We start from the raw sequence: 20858 nt of genomic DNA on the forward strand, positions 1-20858 counted from the left end.
GTTACCAGTGAGACATGGTATCCATCTTTCTAAAGAGATGTCTCCAAAGACACCTGAAGAAAGAGATAAGATGGCCAGGATTCCATGTGCTTCGGCTATTGGAAGTTTAATGTATGCAATGTTGTGTACTAGGTCGGATATCGCATATGCTGTTAGTTTGACTAGCAGGTATCAATCCAATCCAGGTTTGGAACATTGGATAGTTGTCAAGAATATTCTTAAGTACTTGAGAAGAACTAAGGATTTATTCTTGATTTATGGAGATGGAGACTTGCAATTGGATGGTTATACTGATTCTGATTTCCAATCAGATATCGATGATAAAAAGTCTACCTCTGGATATGTGTTCATTTGTAATGGAGGTGCAGTCAGTTGGAAGAGTTCCAAGCGAGCATTGCAGATTCCACTACAGGTCGAGTATATTCTTTGCATCGAATCTTTGCAAAGAAGGCTATTTGGATAAAGAAGTTCGTGACAAAATCCAAACACTTAGAAAGGCACTACCACATTATCGGAGATATAGTTGGGCAAGGCGATATAGCCATGCAGAAAATAGCATCAGCTGAAAATCCAGCTGATCCATTCACTAAGCCTATGTCACAGACTCAGTTAGACCGACATCTTGAGAAGATAGGTCTAAGATATTGTAATGAATGGCTCTAGTGCTAGTGGGAGATTGTTAGTAGTATGCCCTAGAGCATATCATTTAGTATGTATCTTGTATATATTTTATTAATAAATGGCATTTCCACTTTTCTGTTTATATAATATATTTATGTGTAATAGAAAAGGTCCATTGATATTTTGTTAGAAATATTATTCTTAAGTTGTTAAGAATATGAGTGACAATACTTCTAGCACAAAGTATCATAAATAGGTTCACAATCGAGGATACTTCATAATAAGGACATGACTTATCCAGAAAGATTGTATTCATGTTTGTTCCCAAGTTATTTATATGAGATATAAATAAGATGGAATGGTGAGTCTCATGCCATATAACAAACATGATAGGCACTTATAAATGATAAGTAGGCCGAACCTGTGACACTTATGACAAGCACATGGAGTTTACTCTTGTCAATGTTTTGTCATAAATCATATCAGTGCATATAATCTTTAGACCTGAGATAGCACAGTTATCTTGTATATAGGTAGTTTGAGTTTGATACTGCTTTCATACTTGTACTGTGTATGGGTATATGGGCATGTGTTGGCTCCTACTAGTTATATATGAAGGTAGGTGTTGATCAAGATGGAATCTGTTCCTCTAAGTAAATAGAGATAAAATCCTATGTTCATTTAATTGTTCTTGATGTTTCAAGTTCTGGCAGACAGATAGATTTATTCGTAAAGGAGTTTACGATGAGAAAATCTTTTAATCAAGAACTGGAATTAAAAGAGAACATAATATTCATAGCAAATGGAGTTTGACATAAACCATGACTCGGCTTGAGTTGGGATTTTGTATGTAGAGATTCTAGTGCATGGTAACATATGATTATAGGTTCATTTAAGGTAAACCTTATTACTAATTGGGTGGCCATGGCATGCTATGCTATGTGTTAACCATGGTCTATGAGGTGCATAAAATGATTTAGAGAAATCATTTACGGTAAGAAAGAGTTCTGATGATATTAAGAGTTGATATCATGTCCCATTGCCAATTAGTGATGAGCCTAGTAAGTCACACACATACACAAGTTATCACCTAATTAGATATGATTTAATTAATTAATTAAAGAGTTTAATTGATTAATTAAATAGGTTTGGTTTGCAATTAGATTGCAAAGTCCCTAGTATGACTTGAAACCAAATCTAGATTATTGGATGTATAATATAAGTTAAATTTATATTTAAAGTGTTTAAATATGAATTTAATTAATGAGAAATTAATTAATAGAGATTAATTAATTAATTTATATTTGATATAAATTAATTAGAAGAAGAAAATAATTATTTTGGGTTAAGAACTCAAAATTAAGACACAGGGGCATTTTGGTCATTTTGCAGTGTGACACGTGGCACCATGAGATGGTGACACATGGCATAACACATAAGCTTGCCAAATGTTTTTTTAATCATGTAAGATGATTAAAATCAAGATTAAATATAGGTTTGACACTTGGCACAATGTGATTGGGTCACTTAAACCTAGAGCTAATCAAAGGGTGACATGTGACAAGGGTTTAATGTGTTAACCTAGCTATTTAAGTGTTGTTATGAGAAAATAAAATACAACCAGCAGCCACTCCTCTCCTTTGTCACGCCTCTTTGAGGTTTTTCATCTATTCTTCTTCATCTCTCATCAATTCAAAGAGATTAGCCATCAATCTCTTGAATTAAGAACACTAGAAATTGTTTCTAGTGTCCTGTTTACATCTCTAATCTCTTAAAAGGCAGAACTTGAATTTCTAATTAATAGAAAAAGATTTAGAAGCTGTTCAAGGGCTGCCATAGGTGTTCTTGGTGTGGACAAGCTAGAGGGACAACATTTGGTGTCCTGAAGACGAATCTCAAAGGCGCAGACACGCTGCAATGCATCAAGAGGTTAGTGTAATCGTTCTTGATTTAATCTAGGGTTCTAAAATTAATCTGATTAATTTTAAAATCTTAAATGGCAAATACAGATCCAAAAACATATTAAAAGAGTTTTAATATGTTGTTTATCATTGAAATCAAATAGATAAAAATAAATCTTGCATGGTGCATGTGACCCTAGGCGAAATTTTTTGAATTCAATGGTATAATCTTGTGTTTTTCACGCTTCCGTTCCTTCAAGATCTCACTCACACTCTACATGTTCTCATGCTGCTTCTGTAACTCATTACTCATGGAAGCAAGCATGTAACACTTAGCTCTCCTTCCACTTGTCTAAAGTTTCATGTTCCTCTTGAGTGGCCTCTAGAGGTAAGGGACCAGGAACATTTGAGTCTAAAACATATCCTATATGTTCAAGGTTCAGGACAAGTTTCAAATTTCTTAGCCAATCAGATAGATTAGGTCCTGTCAACCTATTGCGATCAAATATGCTTGCAAGAATATTGGATGGTGGTGGTTGTTCTGTGCTCATTATTTTCAGAAAATTAACTGCAAAAAATAACCAGATTAATTAGTAAATGTATCATGTAATTAACCAAAATGATTATGGTCTTTTAATCAAATTAGTCCTCCCACTAACTTAGCGAATCCTACACTTCCAAAGTAAAAAACAGAAATCCTAGTTGGATGGATTTCTAGTGGGTGATTGAATTCTCATAATCCTATTGATCATCCTCAGGCACATCCATTATTGGAATTACAATAAACTATACTTGCCCATCACATCTCATGTGAGGTTCAATCCTTTACCTAGCCCATAATGCTCAAAATCTCAGGCACATCCATTATTGACTTATCATGCATTAGTTAAGTTGATCCTATTGAGCCAGTAAACATGCAAATAATTTTAATGTCCTCAAGCACATCCATTATTGGCCACCAAACCATTTACATATTTACAATATCTTATGCTTAACAATTATTCTTAAGAAAATCTCTTAAATTAATTGCATCATATGCAATTATTTAAAATTTCTTAAAATAATTGCCCCAATGGAGGGCCCATGTTATTATTACTTTAATTATAGCATATCCAATGTAACGGTCGAGCTCCAACCACTAGAGGAATTGTTCGCTTTGGCCATAAGCCTCACAGTTTTGTCCCATAGGTGGAATAGAGAACTTCCCAGGAGGCCACCCATCCTAGGATTTCTATCAAGAGAGCACGTTTAACCCTAGAGTTCTTCCAACTCTCTAGGCCATTCCACCAAAAGGCACTTCTGGTGATTAGTTCCCCCATTTTATATATCATTACTTTTTTGAACCCAAGACAATCTCCGTGCTCTGCTGATGTGGAATTTGCCTAAGGGACCTTTCTCCTCCCCTTTCGGGACTCAGTGTCCTCACTGAGGTTTGCCCCACCATCACCCAAGAGGACACGCGAGCGGCTCTGATACCAATTGTAATGGTCTGGCTCCAACCACTGGAGGAATTGTCTGCTTTGGCCATAAGTCTCACGGTTTTATCCCATAGGTGGAATGGAGAACTTCCCAGGAGGTCACCCATCCTAGGATTTCTATTAAGCGAGCATGCTTAACCCTGGAGTTCCTCTAACTCTCCAGGCTATTCCACCAAAAGGCACCTCTAGTGATTAGTTCTCCCATCTTATATATCATTACTTTTTGAACCCAAGACCATCTTCGTGCTTTGTCGATGTGGGATTTGCCTAAGGGACCTTTCTCCCCCCCTTTCGGTACTCAGTGTCCTCACTGAGGTTTGCCCCACCATCGCCCAAGAGGACACGTGAACGACTCTGACATCAATTGTAACGGTCGGGCTCCAACCACTAGAGGAATTGTCCGCTTTGGCCATAAGCCTCACGGTTTTGTCCCATAGGTGAAATGGAGAACTTCCCAGGAGGTCACCCATCCTAGGATTTCTATCAAGCGAGCACGCTTAACCCTGAATTTCTTCTAACTCTTCAGGCTATTCCACCAAAAGGCACCTCTAGTGATTAGTTCCTCCATCTTATATATCATTACTTTTTGAACCCAAGACCATCTCCGTGCTTTGTCGATGTGAGATTTGCCTAAGGGACCATTCTCCCCCCCCCCCCCTTTCGGTACTCAGTGTCCTCGCTGAGGTTTGCCCCACCATCGCCCAAGAGGACATGTGAGCGACTCTGATATCAATTGTAACGGTCGGGCTCCAACCACTAGAGGAATTGTTCGATTTGGCCATAAGCCTCACGGTTTTGTCCCATAGGTGGAATGGAGAACTTCCCCGGAGGTCACCAATCCTAGGATTTCTCTCAAGCGAGCACACTTAACCCTGGAGTTTTTCCAACTCTCAAGGCCATTCTACCAAAAGGCACCTTTAGTGATTAGTTCCCCCATCTTATATATCATTACTTTTTGAACCCAAGACCATCTCTGTACTTTGCCGATGTGGGATTTGCCTAAGGGACCCTTTTCCCCCCTTTTCGGGACTCAGCGTCCTTGCTGAGGTTTGCCCCACCATCGCCCAAGAGGACACGCGAGTGGCTCTAATACCAATTGTAATGGTCAGGCTCTAACCACTAGAGGAATTGTCCGCTTTGGCCATAAGCCTCACGGTTTTGTCCCATAGGTAGAATGGAGAACTTCCCAGGAGGTCACCCATCCTAGGATTTCTCTCAAGCGAGCACGCTTAACCCTGGAGTTCTTCCAACTCTCCAGGCTATTCCACTAAAATGCACCTCTAGTGATTAGTTCCCCCATCTTATATATCATTACTTTTTGAATCCAAGACCATCTCCGTGCTTTGCCGATGTGAGATTTGCCTAAAGGACCTTTGACAAATTAGCATACAGCTTCTTTTCTCTCAGGGTTTGCAGGACAATGCTCATAATATACCAAATGAAATTGCTAGCCAAAGTTGGACTACCAAATCTGGCAGAACCAAAAATTACCCAGAAATTCTGGGTAAAGGCAATCCAACCAGTATTGTAACTGTCAAAGGTCCCTTAGGCAAATCCTACATCGGCAAAGCACGGAGATGGTCTTGGGTTCAAAAAGTAATGATATATAAGATGGGGGAACTAATCACTAGAGGTGCCTTTTGGTGGAATGGCTTGGAGAGTTGGAAGAACTCTAGGGTTAAGCGTGCTCGCTTGAGAGAAATCCTAGGATGGGTGACCTCCTGGAAAGTTCTCCATTCCACCTATGAGACAAAATTGTGAGGCTTACGGCTAAAGCGGACAATTCCTCTAGTGGTTGGAGCCCGACCATTACAATTGCTATCAGAGCTGCTCGCGTGTCCTCTTAGGCGATGGTGGGGCAAACCTCAGCGAGGACGTTCAGTCCTGAAAGGGGGGGAGAAAGGTCCCTTAGGCAAATCCCACATTGGCAAAGCACGGAGATGGTCTTGGGTTCAAAAAGTAATGATATATAAGATGGGGGAACTAATCACTAGAGGCGCCTTTTGGTGGAATGGCCTAGAGAGTTGCAAAAACTCTAGGGTTAAGCGTGCTCGCTTGAGAGAAATCCTAGGATGGGTGACCTCCTGGGAAGTTCTCTATTCCACTTATGGGACAAAACTGTAAGGCTTATGGCCAAAGCGAACAATTCCTCTAGCGGTTGGAGCTCGACCGTTACATCCAACTTAATCATTTGTTTGGAAGATTTTGTGGTCGTCCTAATTACTATTATGGTCTCACTTTGTACATTATCCATTTAGCATGCATATATCATATACTTGCATACATTCCCATACATCTCATGCATTCATGGATAAACAGTAAATATGGTATGATCATGAACTTTCTGAGGGATTCAATTCTGAGCCACCAAGAATTGAATCAAGGCATTTCTAGGTGCATTTCATTTATTCATATTACAAGAGTTGCTGAAGGAGTACATAATCAACACTTGATCTCGAATTCCTCCCACTGGTCCCACTAATGTTCTTGACCTCCTTTATCTTCTTGCAATCCAATTATATAGTAATTCTTGGCATACCAAGGCGAATTTACAAGAACCAAATAAATGAAATTACAACCTTTATAATACATGCCCAAAATAAATTAAATAAATTAATTATTTTACAACCTAAAGAAACATAAAAGAAATAAATCCAATCACATTGGTCTTTTATAGTCCATGATCATCCATCATGCATATCACTATTTAGCAATTAAATAAAACATACATACTTGAATTAAATTAAATATCTCATATTAAACTTAAAAATCTAGATTTGAATATGATTCAAGCAAATTTAAAATTTAAATTTGAATCACATTTAAACAAATTTAAAAATTCATATTTGAATCACATTCAAACAAATTTAAAAATTCAGATTTGAATCACATTCAAACAAATTTAAAAATTCAGATTTGAATCACATTCAAACAACTTTTAAAATTAAGATTTGAATCACATTCAAACAACTTTAAAAATTCAGATTTGAATCACATTCAAACAACTTTTAAAATTCATATTTGAATCACATTCAAACAACTTTAAAATTCAGATTTGAATCACATTCAAACAACTTTAAAAATTTAGATCTGAATCAAAATTTAATTGTGTGATTAAAACACCTAATTAAACATTTTAATTAGTCATAGGATAAACCTTAGATCATGTAACGATTGCAGATTCTAAGGGCAAACCATGCGGACCACTTTGGAGACTATTGATGCGCACCATCGATGGTGATCAAGCACATGCCGTCACCTTTGCTTTTTAAACCAGCAATGAATAATCATCTCATGATCAAATCACACAATTAAATCATATATTAAACAATCTAAATGGCAAATATAGTGGCTCTGATACCAATTAAAGGAGAAAAGCATGAAAAAATACAAGTTTATATCATTGAATTCAAAAATTTTTCATCTAGGGTCACATGCATCATGCAAGATTCATTTTTATCTATTTGATTTCAATGATAAACAGTATATTAAAACTCTTTTAATATATTTTTGAATCTACATTTGCCATTTAAGAATTTGGAATTAATAGATTAATTCATTAGAACCCTAGATTAGATCAAGAACAAGTGCACTAAACTTTTTGATGCACTGCAGTGTGTTTGGCACCTTTGGGATGCGCCTAGGATACCGGATGTTATCCCTCTAGCTTGTCCACACCAAGATCACCAATGGCAGCCCCTTGAACAGCTTCTAAAGCTTTTCCAATCAATTAGAAAATCAGGTTTTGCCTTTTAAGAGTTACAAATATAAACAGGACACTAAAAATGATTTCTAGTATTTTTAATTCAAGAGATTGTTGGCTAATCTCTTTGAATTGATGAGAGATGAAGAAGAAGAGAGGGATAGGCAGCCAAGGGTGGCGGCACCAAGAGAATACAGCAGCTTGTATTTTTGTTCTTTCATCCTTATACTTATATAGCTAGGTCACCACTTAAAACCCTTACCACATGTCACCTTCTTATTGGCTCTAGGTTTAATTGACCCAATCACATTGTGCCAAGTGTCAAACCTATATTTAATCTTGACTTTGATCATCTTACACGATTAAAAGACATATGGCAAGCTTATGTGTAGTGCCATGTGTCACCATCTCATGGTGCCACATGTCACCTTGTGAAATGACCAAAATACCCCTGTGTCTTAATTTTGAGTTCTTAACCCAAAATAATTATTTCTCTTCTTCAAATCAATTTATATCAAATATAAATTAATTAATTAATCTCTATTAATTAATTTTTCATAATTAAATTTATATTTAAATACTTTAAATATAAATTTAACTTATACTATACATCCAATAACCTAGATTTAGTTTCAAGCAATGCTAGGGACTTTGCAATCTAATTGCAAACCAAACCTATTTAATTAATCAATTAAACTCTTTAATTAATTAATTAAATCATATTTAATTTAGTGATTACTTGTGTATGTCTGTGACTAACTAGGCTCATCACTAATTGGCAATGAGACATGATATCAACTCTTAATATCATCAGAACTCTTTCTTACCATAAATGATTTCTCTAAATCATTTTATGCACCTCATAGACCATGGTTAACACCTAGCATAGTATGCCATGGCTACCCAATTAGTAATAAGATTTACCTTAAATGAACCTATAATCATATGTTACCATGCACTATAATCTCTCTGTTACAAAATCCCAATTCGAGCTGGAGTCATAGTTTATGTCAAACCCTATTTGCTATGAATATTATGTTCTCTTTTAATTCCATTTCTTGATTAAAAAGATTTTCTCATCAGAAACTCTTTTCTGATTAAATCTATCTGTCCTGGCCAGGAACTTGAAACATCAAGAATAATTAAATGAACATAGGATTTTATCCCTATTTGCTTAAGGTAACAGATTCCATCTTTATCAACACCTACCTCTATATATAACTAGTAGGACCTAACACATGCCCATATACCCGTACATAGTACAAGTATGAAAGCAGTATCAAACCCAAACCACCTATATACAAGATAATTGTGCTATCTCAGGTCTAAAGATTATATACACTGATATGATTTATAACAATGCATTGACAAGAGTAAACTCCATGTACTTGTCATAAATGTCACTAATTCGACCTACTTATCATGTATAAGTGCCTATCATGTTTGTTATATGGCATGAGACTCACCATTTCATCTTATTTACTTCTCATATAAATAACATGGGAACAAACATGATTACAATCTTTCTGGATAAGTCATGTCCTTATTGTGAAGTATCCTCGATTGCGAACTATTTTATGATACTTTGTGCTAGAAATACCGTCACTCATATTCTTAACAACCTAAGAATAATATTTCTAACAAAATATCAATGGACCTTTTCTATTATACATAAATATATTATATAAACGAAAAAGTAAAAATGCCTTTTATTAATAAAACATGCACAAGATACATACTAAATGATATGCTCTAGGGCATATTACTAACATTAGTGGTATCATAGCAATGGTTTTAAAATGAATTTTGAACTGTGAATTTGAAATATTTTGTCGATAAATACAACTGCTCAAATGTTTGATACATATGACATAGTTACATCATGAATATGCACTAACGGAGGTCAACCTCCTTGTGTTTGTTATCAGAGAGTAGAAAATTTCTGAAAGCGGAATGGAAGAAGGAGATCATTCCGTAGAACAATCTGTCAAGGCTGAGGCCCAAGGAGAAGCCCCAGCACTCCAGAATGTGAGTGGGTCAGCCACTCCAACTCCTCCTCAAGCACCACAGTTTTCTGCTCAGTTTGCATAGTAGATGGCTACGTTCTTTCAACAAATGGCGGGAAATGTGCCACCACAAGCTCAGATGCAAGCACTTGCAGCACAACCACAGCCCCCGGCTCGGCAATATGAAAAATTAATGAAATTTGGGGCTACCGAGTTCAAGGGCACTGTGGATCCACTGAAGGCAGAACAGTGGTTAGAACGGATGGAAAGGGTATTTAGAAAGCTACAATGTGCCACGGAATTAAAATTTGAATATTCAGTATCTCTTCTATAAGGGGATGCGTATGAATAGTGGAAGACCATCCCCCACGGCCTTATTGAGCCACCTGTTCTCACTTGGACAGACTTTTTGAGAGAATTCAGATAGAAATGGGTCCCCGATACTTATGTAGATATGAAGTTGCAAGAGTTTTTAAGTCTGAAGTAAGGGGACAGAACTGTAGCAGAGTATGAAAGAGACTTCTCTTGACTAAGCCACTATGTCGGAAGCTTGGTCACCACCCCCAGAAACCGGTGCAAGAGGTTTGAGGCCGGGTTGAAGCCTACTTTGAGAATGCAAGTGGTGGGGTTCCGACACCAAAATTTTTCTGAATTGATTTCACAAGCCTTGGAACTGGAAAGGATAGAATCAGAAAGGGCAGTGAAAAAGAGTACAGAAGAGAAAGAGAAAACAGAAAAAGTTACTGCTCAAACTACATAAAGTAGTTCGGGGAAGAGAAAACATTTTAGAGGATCTAGCTCATGTGAATCAAGTAGAGGTAGATCTTCTGGACAAAACCCATCCCAATCCAATCAGCAAACTTAGCAGACACACAGAAATACACTATCGGATCGACTTTGTGAGACTTGTAGTAAACAACATAGTGGAGTATGTTATAGAGCTATAGGAGCATGTTTCAATTATGGAGGGACTGGTCATTTTACTAAGGATGGCGTAAGTCCACACCGTTATGGATCATTTGCCACGTCAAAAGGATTAGCCCAAGTTTCTACCCCAAAAAATTCACCAGCAATTGGTAGAGGCAGAGGCAAAGGTAAGGGTAGTACACCTGGAAGTCAAAGTACTGTGAATCAGCTAGAACAAGGTGATGCTCCAGCTAGAGTATACACTATGCGACAGAGGGACGAGGATGAGACTTTTGACATTATTGCCGGTATTTTCTCAATTCTTAACTAAGATATGTATATCTATAAAAATCAATTTTAATATGTTAGTGACTAGTCTTTTTAGAATCAGTTTTGGAAGATTTTGTTAGCGAAAGACATCACCTAGAATATGATAAATTATTGAATATCGATAGATAAAAGAGTTATAGAAGTAAAAAGTTGAATAGTTAGTTTAGATGTAGTAAAGAAGTGTTACGAATATTAGCAAGATTGTTGACTAGAATGGTCAGAGGACCAATGATTTGGTAAATAGTATTGGTTAAAGTGCTACGGACTACTATTTAGACTATAAAGCTACGTAGAAATGTGAGAAAAATATGAGAAAACAACACGTATGACTATTTGAAGATGGATAGTAGACACAATTTCGAGGACAACATTTCTTTTAAGGGGGGGAGAATTATAACACCCCTATTTGCATAGCCTAGTATATGTTACTGTTCCAGTGACCGGTGTTAGTCCAGACAAGTAAGGGAAGTAGAACTATATCTAAGACACCTAGATAAGCCCTGAACACAAATAATTAGTAATTGCTAAATAGTTAAGTATAAATAAGAAAAACAGAACACAAGAAGTTAAACGAGCCGGGAGTCATAGCGATAGGTGACCTTCTCGGGAATGACTGCGAGGTCAGTCTAAACTTAAATTTCGAACCATAAAATGTGACGCTGCAGTCCTTAGGACTATTGCGAAACAGTGAAAAAGAGAAAATCATGAAAAAGAATTATTAAGCAGATCAAATAATTAGGTCAGGAATCCAGAAGAAATATCGAATAACTTGCAAACCGGATTGAACCAGCGAGGGGCAATTTGGTCAATTCTCCCCTAAAGCTGACTCCTGACCTAACTGTCCAATAAAATTGAAGAAAAGAAAATTTTAGAATCGGAAATTAAATTAAAGAACTAATGGAAAAATAAATGAAAATAAAGGAAAAAGTGTTATTACATCACTTAGATGACATCATGGATGATGTCAAAATTAATTTATTTTTGCCTATAAATTTGGACCAAGTCAAATAGCTAATTTAAAGACATAAATGAAAAAAAAAAAACAAAAATTCACTTCTTCTTCGACCCATTTCAGCCGCCCATCTCTCTCTTACATTTCTCTTCCAAAACTCCATTGAAGCTACACTTGAGCTTGAGAAACCCTAAACCCAATCATTAAATCCCTAAACTCCTCCATTAAATCTTGTCTTTAGATCTTGCTAAGCAACTTAGGAGCAAAAAGAAGAAAGGAATTGAAGATTTGAGAAGAGGAAGTTTTGTCTAAACAAGGTTAGTGAAGTTATTCCAAATTTCTCTTTAGATTTATGCTCATGTGCATAAGTTAAACTTAGAAATTAATTAAAAATCAAACAAAAACAATTGTTGGGGGAGTAATATGGAATTTCATCCAGCTAGGGTTAGGGTTTGATATGAATGAGTTTGATGGTTTTGAATGGTTATTTGAGGTAAATTAGGTGTGTAGATTATGAATGTACACTTTGAAATACATTAGATTGAACTTTATATGTAGCTAGAGTTTTGAGCATTGAATAATTGAAGAAAATTTTGAGAATTGGCCAAATGATATAGTTGACCTTATTTGAGTTGAGAAATGGTCAATTATGACCATTTGTGGTGTGTATGAATTGTTGGAAACAAGTTTAAATTCAGATTGGTGAGGGTCAATCTGCAGGCAGCTTGACCTAGGTCTCTTTCAGGGACCAAAACTAAAAATTTACCAACCCAATTGGTGTGAGGCCAATTGGAAATGAAAATAGACACAAAATGGCACATTTTTCATTTAGGAATCATGCCCAAAAAGTGACCATAACTTAGTAAACAATTAGGCCAAATCTAGAATTGGGCACACTGCCCTGTACAAAAATGACCAAATGAATAGTAGTTACGTAAATGACCATAACTTGATCTAGGAAGGTCCAAATGTCACACTTTTCTCCTCTATAAGGCATAACATGATCCCGAAGAATACCTAATGAACTACCAAACTTTACCTATCGATAACTCATTAAGTACACTACAAGGGATTTTAAAACCATTTTCTTACATTTTGGAAGTGGTGTGCATTTTAGTAGGAATTAAAAAATTTAATTAAAGTTTCAAAACTAGTAAAAATTTTTGTCCATTTTTATTTGTCTGTAATTTTTGAAAAAATTTCAGCAGAATGCCGTCTGTATTTTGAGAAAACAGTTCTTCAAAAACCTGTAAAAACACTTCCAATAATTGTTTCCACAACTCCCAACCATCAAAATGACTCAGTTCAACATAATTCAAATCAATTCAACAATTTAATCAAAGTTTGTCATCTCACAATATTTCATAATTTCATTCACATTGCATTTAAATTTTAATTTACATATACAGGTCTTAATTTACAAAAATAATATCCAAAATAATATTATTACAATTTACTGTACAACTACTTAACTTTACATTAATACATATGACATTACAATATTTACATCAAAATAACTACAAGGGTATAAATAAATACCCGTACCAAAAAGGTCAATGTAGTCCTCTGTAATATCCTCACTTTAGCTAGTCCGTATGTTCTACCATTGCGGTGACCAATGTCGGTCCGGGTAGCTAGAATATTTGGAATCATAATCACACCAGAGTGAGGAGTTATAAATAAACCAAATAATGATCAGAAAAATCAAGAAAAATTTTTAAGAATGAAATGCACTAAGGTAAAATGAGCCGTAACCCCAGTGATGAGTGACCCAATGGAGAAGTGACGGTGAAGGCCGTTAGCAACCCTAGACCCGGGGAAAACTTCATGAAATAATTTTCGAGACCTCAGGGAAGGATTATTGGGGTTCCAATGACAATAAAATGTTAAGAAAACACAAGGAAAATTTAATCAATCGGTATACACAATTTTAGCTCGTTAAGTATAACGGAGGGCATTTTGGTCATTTTGTCTTCAGATATGATTTTTGACCAACTTGTCCATTTATGTAAGTGAATTATATGACATAAAATATAAAAAAATATTGATAAAAAATTTATTAAAAATGAATAGCAAGAGAAAGAAAAGAAAATGAAAGTAAATTGGATTTATTACATAATGCTTATGTAAGCATGAGGTCATTTAAAATTTTTGGCCAATCAAAATGCAAGAAAATTATTTATAATACATAAAAGGGAAAGAAAAGAAGTCAAAAAAACTGGAATAACCATCAGCCATCTTCTTTCCATACAAGCCGCACCATATTCCTCTCTCACCTCCATTTTTGTTTACCAAAGCTTCATTTCCTTAGTCTTCTCTCAACAAAACCCTAAGTTGGCAACATAAAACCTTGATATTTCATCTTGGTGAAGCTTTTGGGAGCAAAAAGAAGTGACAAAGAAGAGCTTTTACAAGCTTGAAAATTGACTCTATTAAAGGTTAATGACCAAACTTACTATTTCTCTTTTAATTCATGTTGAAGGAGTGGAATGGAATGCAAATTTACAAGAAAATTGAAAAAAATATTATGTGTATGCCTTTCTTAAAATTTCAGCAGCTTTGGGATAGGTAGGGTTTTGAAGATTTCTTTGAATGAGAGTGGTACTCTAGCTGCCCCTAACACTAATCTATTGATTAGGATAGTGAAGTGCAAGTGAATGCAAAAATCTGAAATGGTAGGGCTAGGGTTTGGACCCAAATTTGAGACTTTGTTCATGTAATGGTGAAAGTAAGTTTTAATGGTCAATTAGTGACCATTTGGTTATGTGTGATTAAGAAATGAAGTGGCTTGTGTCATGAGAATTGAAGCTAGGTATGCTGCCCTTGGTGACCTGGAGGACTGGGTGTGAGTCCAGCAGGTTTGGGCAGCTATAACTAGAGTTGTGTAGGTTCAATTGGTGCAAGGCTAATTGAACATGAAACTAGACACATAATGGCACAACTATGGTGAAGAAACCCTACCCAGAAAACCAAACCAAGTTGACCTAAAGATTGCCCTAATCTGGGTGACTTGCATTCTGCCTGGGCAAAATGACCAAATGAATAGTGTTTATTCATTTGGTCATAACGTAGCGTAGAAAGGTCCAATTGACCTAAAATTTTATCAGAAGAAAGCTGAGACATAGACCTACAACTGTCATCAACTTTTATGAAGAAACCAAACCCAAAATCTGATCATAACATGTTCAAAAATAGACCTGCAGTCAGTGTACAAACACTGTATATTTGGTTATATCCAGAAAATCTGGAAAGTTTGCAATCCGGCTAGTTATGGTGTTTAGGCCATAACTTGAGATACAAAACTTTAAATGGAGTGATTCAAAAAAAGAAATGTAACTAGACACAATAAGGAACAATTTTCATGAAGACAACTTTGCTAAATTCCTACTGTACAAATGACTAATGGAACAGTAAACATAATGCTTCAAATATGAAAATTGTGAATAACTAACACTAAGCTTTGAAATGGTATTGGCAACCCATACCAACAACTTTAGAATGCAAAATGTGGTATGTTGAGAATATTAGAACTAATGTACCTATTGTCTATGCTAAAGTCAACATTTTAGTTGGTTAATGAAATGAATAGTAACACTTAAACTTCAATTCCAAGAATTGTAAAATTTAAAAGTGTAACATGCCCTAGTACACCTAGTAGGATTGGTTTGGATAGGTTGATATGCCAATAGGGTTCAATTAGCAGTACTGCACATGGCATTGTGCCATTCTGTGATTTTATGGCTTTTAGCCATTCTGATATCAGTGTGATACTTGGCCTTGTGCCCAATGTTTATTACTGACTTATTAGTCCATTCTCGCATGCCAGGAGACACAATGTGACTGATGGTGTGATGGTCCGAGGTACTTGGTACCCAGTACCAGTTTACCCGTTTATCCAGTCCAGTCGATTAGTGTTGGTTACTCGGACAATTAAAATAAATCATACTAAATTTTAATCGAATAATACTGCAATAAATGCCAGAAATTAAGTTTACATAAAATGTAAACATACATTCTGCATATTTATTTTATTTTAGTTATTTTATTTTATATTGGCACCACAAAGCAGAATCGCTTAGCGCATCGCTTTTGCTGTTAGTAGTATGCCCTAGAGCATATCATTTAGTATGTATCTTGTACATGTTTTATTAATAAAAGGCATTTCCACTTTTCCATTTACATAAGATATTTATGTGTAATAGAAAAGGTCCATTGATATTTTGTTAGAAATATTATTCTCAAGTTGTTAAGAATATGAGTGACAGTATTTCTAGTACAAAATATCATAAATAGGTTCACAATCGAGGATACTTCATAATAAGGACATGACTTATCCAGAAAGATTGTATTCATGTTTGTTCCCAAGTTATTTATATGAGATATAAATAAGATGGAATGGTGAGTCTCATGCCATATAATAAACATGATAGGCACTTATAAATGATAAGTAGGCCGAACCAGTGACACTTATGACAAGCACATGGAGTTTACTCTTGTCAATATTTTGTCATAAATCATATCAGTGCATATAATCTTTAGAACTGAGATAGCACAGTTATCTTGTATATAGGTAGTTTGAGTTTGATACTGCTTTCATACTTGTACTGTGTATGGGTATATGGGCATGTGTTGGCTCCTACTAGTTATATATGGAGGTAGGTGTTGATCAAGATGGAATCTGTTCCTCTAAGTAAATAGAGATAAAATCCTATGTTCATTTAATTATTCTTGATGTTTCAAGTTCCTGTCCAGGCAGATAGATTTATTCGTAAAAGAGTTTCGATAAGAAAATCTTTTAATCAAGAACTGGAATTAAAAGAGAACATAATATTCATAGCAAATGGAGTTTGACATAAACCATGACTCCAGCTTGAGTTGGGATTTTGTAACAGAGAGATTCTAGTGCATGGTAACATATGATTATAGGTTCATTTAAGGTAAACCTTATTACTAATTGGGTGGCCATGGCATGCTATGCTAGGTGTTAACCATGGTTTATGAGGTGCATAAAATGATTTAGAGAAATCATTTATGGTAAGAAAGAGTTCTACTGATATTAAGAGTTAATATCATGTCTCATTGCCAATTAGTGATGACTCTAGTAAGTCACACACATACACAAGTTATCACCTATTTAAATATGATTTAATTAATTAATTAAAGAGTTTAATTGATTAATTAAATAGGTTTGGTTTGCAATTAAATTGCAAAGTCCCTAGCATGACTTGAAACCAAATCTAGATTATTGGATGTGTAGTATAAATTAAATTTATATTTAAAGTATTTAAATATGAATTTAATTAATGAGAAATTAATTAATAGAGATTAATTAATTTATTTATATTTGATATAAATTGATTAGAAGAAGAGAAATAATTATTTTGGGTTGAGAACTCAAAATTAAGACACAGGGGTATTTTAGTCATTTCACAGTGTGACACGGGGCACCATGAGATGGTGACACATGGGATTACACATAAGCTTGCCAAATGTTTTTTAATCATGTAAGATGATTAAAATCAAGATTAAATATAGGTTTGACACTTGGCACAATGTGATTGGGTCACTTAAACCTAGAACTAATCAAAGGGTGACATGTGGCAAGGGTTTAATGTGTTAACCTAGCTATATAAGTGTTGTTATGAAAAAGAAAAACAACCAGCAGCCACTCCTCTCCTTTGTCATGCCACTTTGAGGCTTTTCATCTATTCTTCTTCATCTCTCATCAATTCAAAGAGATTAGCCATCAATCTCTTGAATTAAGAACACTAGAAATTGTTTCTAGTGTCCTGTTTACATCTCTAATCTCTTAAAAGGCAGAACTTGAATTTCTAATTAATAGAAAAAGCTTTAGAAGCTGTTCAAGGGCTACCATAGGTGTTCTTGGTGTGGACAAGCTAGAGGGACAACATCTGGTGTCCTGAAGACGAATCTCAAAAGCGTAGATACGCTGCAGTGCATCAATAGGTTAGTGTAATCGTTCTTGATTTAATCTAGGGTTCTAAAATTAATCTGATTAATTTTAAAATCTTAAATGGCAAATACAGATCAAAAAACATATTAAAATAGTTTTAATATGTTGTTTATCATTGAAATCAAATAGATAAAAATAAATTTTGCATGATGCATGTGACCCTAGGTGAAAATTTTTGAATTCAATGGTATAAACTTGTGTTTTTCACGCTTTCGTTCCTTCAATTGGTATCAGAGCCACTATATTTGCCATTTAGATTGATGTTTATATGATTTAATTGTGTGTTTGATCATGAGATCAAAAGTTCATTGCTGGTTGCAAAGCCAAGGTGGCGGCACAAATGATGAATACCATGGTGCGCATGGTTGATGCACCACAATGGTGTGCAAAGGTAAATGGATGGTGAATGTGCAATTGTTGTATGATCTAAGATTCATTTTATGTCTAATTAAATTGTTTAATTAGAATTTTTATCACACAGTTAAATTATGATTCAAATCTGAATTTTTAAATTTGTTTGAATGAGATTCAAATCTGAATTTTTAAATTTATTTGAATCATATTCAAATCTGGATTTTTAAGTTGAATATGAGATATTAAATTTAATTTAAGTATGTATGTTTTATTTAATTGTTAAATAGTGATATGCATGATGGATGATCATGGACTATAAAAGACTAATGTGATTGGATTTATTTCTTTTATGTTTCTTTGGGATTGTAAATTAATTAATTTATTTTAATTTATTTTGGGCATGTATTATTAAGTTTGTAATAATTTTTGGGTTGTAATTTCATTTATTTAAGTTCTTGTAAATTTGCCTTGGTATGCCAAGGATTACTATGTAATATTGGATTGCAAGAAGTTCAAGGAGTTCAAGAGCATTGGTGAGACCAGTGGGAGGAATTCAAGATCAAATGTTGATTATGTACTCCTTCAGTAATTCTTGTAAAATGAATGAATGAAATGCACCTAGTAATGCCTTGATTCAATTCTTGGTGGCTCAGAATTGAATCCCTTAGAAAGTCCATGATCATACCATATTTACTGCTTATCCATGAATGCATGAGATGTATGGGAATGTATGCAATTATATGATATATGCATGCTAAATGGATAATGTGCAAAGTGAGACCTAAATAGTAATTAGGATGACCATAAAATCTTCCAAACAAATGATTAAGTTGGAAATGCTATAATTAAAGTAATTATAACATAGGCCCTCCATTGGGGCAATTATTTTAAGAAATTTTAAATAGTTGCATAAGATGCAATTAATTTAATAGATTTTCTTAAGAATAATTGTTAAACATGAGATGTTGTAAATATGTAAATGGTTTAGTGGCCAATATTGGATGTACCTGAGGACATTAAAATTATTTGCATAATTACTGGCTCAATGGGATCAACTTAGCTAATGCAAGATAAGTCAATAATGGATGTACCTGAGATTTTGAGCATTAGGGGCTGGGTAAAGGATTGAACCTCACATGAGATGTGATGGGCAAGGAGTTGCTCACTTATAGTTTATTGTAATTCCAATAACAGATGTACCTGAGGATGATTAATAGAATTATAAGAATTCAATCACCCACTGGAAATCTATCCAACTAGGATTTCCGTTTTCTACTTTGGATGTGTAGGATTCGCTAAGTTAGTGGGAGGACCAATTTGATTAAAAGACCATAATCATTTTGGTCAATTACATGATACATTTACTAATTAATCTGGTTATTTTCTGCAATTAACTTTCTGATAAAAATGAGCACAGAACAACCACCACCATCCAATATTCTTGCAAGCATACTTAATCGCAATAGGTTGACAAGACCTAATCTGTCTGATTGGCTAAGAAATTTGAAACTTGTCCTGAACCTTGAACATATAGGATATGTTCTAGATTCAAATGTTCCTAGTCTCTTACCTCTAGAGGCCACACAAGAGGAACATGAAACTTTGGACAAGTGGAAGGAGCATGATATGAGAGCTAAGTGTTACATGCTTGCTTCCATGAGTAATGAGTTACAGAAACAGCATGAAAACATGCAGAGTGCGAGTGAGATCCTCCTTCACCTACAAGAGTTATATGGTGAGCACAGCAGGAATGTTAGGTATGAGATATCTAGACAGCTATTCCGTATGAGGATGTCTGAGGGACAGAATGTTGGGGATCATGTCCACAAGATGATTCGGCTGATTGAGCAGTTGGAACATCTTGACTTCAACATGGATTTCCAACTACAGACAGATTTGATCCTTCAGTCCCTTCCTGAGTCTTTTGGGAATTTTGTGACAAATTTCCATATGACTCAACAGGAATGCACCTTAGCTGGTTTACTCAACATGCTGGTTATTGCCCAAAAGAATATGCTGGGCAATAAAGGAAAAGAGGTTGCTTTGATTGCATCTTCTTCTGCTGGAAAGTCCAACAAGAAGAAGGGCAATAAGAAAAAGAAATCTCAGATTCCTGGTCCTTCTAAGAAAATAGCTAAACAGAAAAGGAAGACCAAAGCTGACAAAGGCAAAGGAAAGTGTTTCCACTGCCAACAGGAAAGTGTTTCCATTGCCAACAGAAAAGTGTTTCCATTGCTAGTAAGAAAGTGTTTCCACTGGCCAGAGTAAAGCAATCTAAAAGAATGCAATGCCATGATGAAAATCAACTCAATATTCAAAATATATTTGGCACTTAAGGTTATGTCATGTTACAGAAGATAGGATTGCAAAATTGGAGAAAATGGGGATTTTATCCTCATTGGGCTTTGAGCCTACTCCAACTTGTGAATCTTGCCTTCAGGGCAAAATGACTAGATCACCATTTGTTGGACAAGGGCTAAGAGCTGAAAATATTTTAGAGCTAATACATAGTGATGTATGTGGTCCATTTAAGGAAATGGCTAGAGGCGGTTTTCATTATTTTATTACCTTTACTGATGATAAATCAAGGTTTGGGTATTTGTATTTGATGAAATACAAACATGAATCCTTTG

Source organism: Hevea brasiliensis, chromosome 13, assembly GCF_030052815.1.
Source record: "Hevea brasiliensis isolate MT/VB/25A 57/8 chromosome 13, ASM3005281v1, whole genome shotgun sequence".
Lineage (NCBI taxonomy): Eukaryota > Viridiplantae > Streptophyta > Magnoliopsida > Malpighiales > Euphorbiaceae > Hevea > Hevea brasiliensis.